This window comes from Petaurus breviceps, unplaced genomic scaffold (genome assembly GCF_028583685.1).
Source record: "Petaurus breviceps papuanus isolate PSGF00001 unplaced genomic scaffold, PetGlider_PUasm1.0 91133, whole genome shotgun sequence".
In the NCBI taxonomy this organism is placed as follows: Eukaryota; Metazoa; Chordata; class Mammalia; order Diprotodontia; family Petauridae; genus Petaurus; species Petaurus breviceps.
Window position 1 is genome coordinate 11165804 of NW_027187419.1, and position 5449 is coordinate 11171252.

At 42.7% G+C, this 5449-nt stretch overlaps 2 pseudogenes; one reads left to right on the forward strand and one right to left on the reverse strand.

Moving 5' to 3' along the window:
- Window positions 1–2007: 2007 nt before the first annotated feature.
- On the reverse strand, window positions 2008–3064 carry LOC138155299 (lysophosphatidic acid receptor 3 pseudogene; annotated as a pseudogene).
- A 116-nt stretch (window positions 3065–3180) lies between these two features.
- On the forward strand, window positions 3181–3629 carry LOC138155322 (large ribosomal subunit protein eL36-like; annotated as a pseudogene).
- Window positions 3630–5449: the final 1820 nt, after the last annotated feature.

Genomic DNA, 5449 nt, shown 5'->3' on the forward strand with positions numbered 1-5449 from the left:
TATATATATTCCCTTCAACTATCTTCATACTGAGAAAAGTCTTATGATTTACAATTATTGTTTTTCCATGTAGGAATGTAAATAGTCCAACTTTAATAACTTCCTTATGATTTCTTTTTCCTGTTTACCTTCTCATGCTTCTCTTGCTTCTTGTAGTTGAAAGTCAAATTTTCTGTTCAGCTCTGTTTTTTTCTTCTTTTTTTGCCTTTGAAGAAGTTATATTTTATTAGGGGGTGGAAGGGGAGAGAGGAAAGTGTAGGTTTGTAAAATATTTCCCAAACTCTCTGTATCTGCTGGGGTTTTCTTGGGGGGGGGGGGGTAAGGTCAGATGGTGGTCTACACCTTGGTATCAGAACACTCTATCTTTATTAGATAATCTAAAAATGTCTCTTTTCAAATCTTGTCATTCCAAGAAGTTTTTTCTCATTCATGTAAAAAAAAATGTAAACCTCTTACACAAAGAACATAAATACTATGACAACTAAGACAACTAACTTTATTTTGTACATTTTAAAAATCAGAATGCTTTATATCTATAAAAATTGTGCTTATGACCTACTGTGTTTTAAATGCTCTAAACTTTGCAACAAACTGACTTGGTACAGGGCATACTGGGCTCATCAAAGGAGAAAAAGCTCAGAATCTATCTCTGATCAGAATTCAGACCACAGGTAAAGGAGCCACTGCCTGTCTGCAGTTTACTGCAAAATGCAAGAGGTAAAGAAGCATCCTGAGAGATTCAGGCAAGATGGTGATCTCAAAATCACCATCTGGAAACAAGGCTTTCAGTTGAGGGCATACATCAGACCCAAGACTTTGAATCAGAGGGATGGATTCATGTTGATTTCCAAGGTCACTTTAATTGTCCTTTCCTGATGTCACACTGTTGGGGGGGGTCTGCTGATTACAACCATTGTTTCTTAGACCACCAAGGGTGAATCATGCTGCAGAATGTATTGGGCCCCTTAAACTGGGTGGCCTAGGAATGCATCCCAGTGGTTAGAAAAAAATCAAAATACATATATATATATATATATATATATATATATATATACACACATGTGCAAACACACATGTGCATGCTAACTGAAGATAATTTCTATTTTAAAAGATTTGCTATTTCAGTTAACCAATACATTGGAACCCAGCAATTACGTTTAATTTTAATTAAAACAAAGAAAAAGAAGCTTGTACCTGGGGTCTACATTCTCACTGTAGGTAGGGTTCCTGTTAAAAGTTCAGATGCTGTTACTAATTTCATTTGTAGAATTATGTTTCAGCATTGAAGCATTTTTTTAATATTAAATACATGCATTTACATAGGAGTGGCAAGTGGATAGAGAAAATGGGTCAAGAATCATCCTCTGGCCTGAAGAACGGATTCTTCATTTTGTCTGCACATGGGCCCTGAATGCCTTTGGCAGTTGCTAATACTTCTAGATCCCTTCTCAGAATCTTCTTTTTAAATGCATTAAAGCGAAATACATAGGATTACAAAGGAAATGAGTTATATGGAAATAAAGATGTAATTTTTTTGCCATCCAAGTTCATGCCCCATACCCACTGAAATGCAAGGCCCATGGACCCTAGAAAAAGAATTCCCAGATGCAAGCCTCTTGATTCCAGCCTTGGAAAACATAAAAGAAATTAGTTAAAAAGCATGACTTCCCAGGGCACAAGAATGCACCGGAGGAGAAGACACAATGCAAAGCATGATTCTGCTATATCCTATGCTCCTCTTTGGGCATTTTCTAAATGGCTTATGTCCTCTTTATGGCATACTTTCTATGCTTTTAAAACTACACTGATTTATTAAGATTTCAAATGACATTGTGTTTGGTCTCTTTTAAAGACAAATAACCACTTTTAAAATCCATTTTTCTAAGGGATTTCCTCTGTGCTGTGACTATCATTCACATATTAGAGAGAAAGAGAGAGGGGGACATCGCTGCAGCCTGTGTGGTGATGATTTCCCTCCATGTGGCAGGCTCAAGCTGAGTCTCAAGCTCAGGAGTGCCCTTTGTTACATATCGTCCCTTGGTTAATACCATCTTCCATATACTGACTTGAGGTGTCAGTGCTCCTGCTCAAGACTGTGGATGGAATCCTGGAAGAAAGCCTCTCTGGCTCCCACTGAGAGAACAACAGCAGATCATCCATCTCATGGTGCTGTACATCTCTTCATCTTTGTAGGAGTAAATGGTCAGATTCACGACGGAGTTGAGTAGGGCCAGCAGCAGGAACCACCTTTTGACATGCTGGACACCACAGTGAGTACAGTTTAGACCATCCAGGAGCAGGACTACTAACCCAGGAGTCCAGCACACAACAAAAGATCCTAAGACAACTGTCTTCATGAGCTTCATGAGTGTCCTTTGGAGGCTGACAGACCTGCTCATGTGCGGAGACAAGACATTGGTTTCCCTCTTCACATACATGTAGATACACAGGTACACCAGCACCATGATGGAAAGGCCACAAGGTTGGACACTGTCCAGTAAATGAGGTAGCTCCTGCTATACGTGAGAGCCAAGGAGGAGCAAGTAGAGATGTCACACAGGCAGTTCCAGCCAAGCGTGGGCACTGCCCCCATGAACATGGCAATAGTTCAGATGAGTAGGGTCAGGAGAGTCGCCCTCTTCTTGGTCAGATTGCTATGGACTCCAATTTTCATGATGGACATGTGCCTCTCCACTGCAATGACCAGCAGATTAGTTAGAGAGGACGTCAGGCTGGTGTCCAAGAGCCTCTGGCGCAGAATCCAATGGTTGATGGTCAATGTTTTGGAGACAGGACCAGGGTTGAACATGAGGAACACATAGGAGATGCCAGGAAAGAAGTCTGCAGCAGCGAGGTTAGCCAGCAGGTAGCAGAAGGGGAAATGAAACTTCCTGTTCTTGACTACAGCTGCGATGACCAGAATTAGAAATAAAGAAAAACAGGCAGAAGAAGGTCCCAAAGCAGAGAACAATCACAAGCTTGGTCCCTGTCAATTCATCTGAGGTATCAGTGTTGCTTATGTTATAGAAAAATCCATGCATTTATCATAGTGGTACTCATTCATTATGGAAGTGGGCTGGAGAGCCTGGCTTGACAACATTTTGACCCATGGAGTTGAAATCAGGTCTAGCAGCAGAAACAAAGTGGAGCTGATCAGCTCTGTTTGCTTCATCAAGAATGCTTGGAAGTAACGCTCTCTCCTTCCTTCCGCTGTGACTGCCATTGGGGCTACGTGCCGCAGCCATGGCTATCCGGTACCCTATGGCCGTGGGCCTCAACAAAGGCCACAAAGTTACGAAAAACGTTTCAAAGCCGCGACACTGCCGCCGCCGTGGGCGCTTGACCAAACACACAAAGTTTGTGAGAGATATGATCCGGTAGGTGTGTGGATTTGCCCCTTATGAAAGGCGGGCCATGGAATTGTTAAAAGTCTCCAAGGATAAGCGAGCCCTTAAGTTCATCAAAAAAAGGGTGGGAACTCACATCCGAGCCAAGAGGAAGAGAGAGGAGCTCAGCAATGTCCTAGCTGCCATGAGGAAGGCTGCTGCCAAGAAAGACTAAACTGCACCCTACCAACCTTCCCCACTTACCCAATAAAGATTTGACAAATAGAAAAAAAAAAAAAAGAATGCTTGGAAGTGGGGCAGCTATGTGGCACAGTGAATACAGCACCGGTCCTAGAGTCAGGAGGGCCTGAGTGCAAATCCAATCTCAGAAACTTAACACAAAAAACTAGCAGTATGACCTTGGGCAAGTCACTTAACCCCAATTGCTCTACATTCTCCCCTCCAAAAAAAAAAAGCAAAAACAAAAACAGAAACAAACAAAAAAGAATGCTTGGAAGTCCTCTATTTCATTGAATGATCATATTTCCCACTGTAGCATTTTACTCAGTTTTGCTGGGTAGGTGATTCTTGGTTTTAATCCTAGCTCCTTTGACCTTCAAAATAACATAGTCTTTGATCCTTTAATGTAGACCCTTTGATCCCTTAATGTAGAAGGTGCTAGGTCTTGTGTTATCCTGATTGTGTTTCCACAATACTCAAATTGTTTCTTCCTGGAGGCAGAGTCAAGATGGCACAGTAGAAGCAGGACTTCCCTGTGGCTCCAGCTTCCACCTTCCCAAATCCATGAAAAAGGGTACTTTAAACAAACTTTGGAGCCTCAGGTGCACAAAATGACACAGAGAAGCTAACCTCCCAGTGAGGACAGCCCAGCAGGCTGACAGGAATTGGCCAGTGCAGTGCTTGGGGAGCTGAGCGTGAGCTTGAGGTTTTAGCCCCAGAGTGGGTCTGAGCAGCCCCAGGTTGGAGGGACTCCAGATCAGCCATTTCCAGATTTATCAACACATAGATGTGAAAGACAAAGTGAGAGGTCAGTGCAGTCTGGACTTGGGGACCCAGTAAGTGGGAGTGCATGACTTTTGCCCCCGGGGCAAGAAGCCACTGAGACGCCGGCACAGCCAGCCAACACCACCTGGCAGCTTCAGCTCCTGGCCTGCAGAGTGTACGGGAACCAAACAACCAGTTTAGAGGTAATCGCTCTCGCTTTAACCTATTTGGATCTGGACTGCAGTCTAGGGTGGAGGTCCTGAGGTGCGTGTCCAGTTTGCCAGAGCATGTGGAGGCCTCAGAGAGGGCACCCATCTAAAACCTCCGGCAGCTGAGAAAACCCCAGCATTTGGGACAAAAGCTCCCCTGTCTGGTGGCAGAGTCCTACTGTGACAAAAAGCCCACGGATCAAGTGAGTGACGGGTGACATGACCAGGCAAAGGAAAGAAAGCAGACAGAAGATTCCAACATTAGACTCCACTTTTGGAGAACAAAAGGAGAAAAGCAGGGAACAGGAGGAAGACAGTGAAGTCAGAATTCCTGCACCAAAAGCTTCAAAGGAAAATACAAGCTGGTTACTACAGGCCATAGAGGACCTTAAGAAGCAGATAAGAGAAGTGGAGGAAAAATTGGGAAGAGAATTGAGAACAATACAAAAAAGTTACAAAATTAGAGTCAACAGCCTGACTGAGGAAAAATTATACCTTAAAAAAAACACTAACTCAAATGGCAAAAGAGGCTCAAAAAGCCAATGAGGAGAAGAATGTTTTAAAAAGCCAAATTTCCCAGATGGAAAAAGAATCTCAAAAGCTCACTGAGGAGAATCATTGCTTCAGAATTAGATTGGAGCAAATGGAAGCTAATGACTTTATGAGAAATCAAGATGCTGTTAAACAGATCCAAACAAATGAAAGAATAGAAGGCAATGTGAAATATCTCATGGGAAAAACCACTGACCTGGAAAATAAATCCAGGAGAGATAATTTAAAAATTATTGGACTACCTGAAAGCCATGATCAAAGTAAGAACCTAGAAATCATCCTCCAGGAAGTTCTCAAAGAAAACTGCCCTGAAGTTTTAGAACCAGAGGGCAAAATAGAGGTTGAAAGAATCCACCA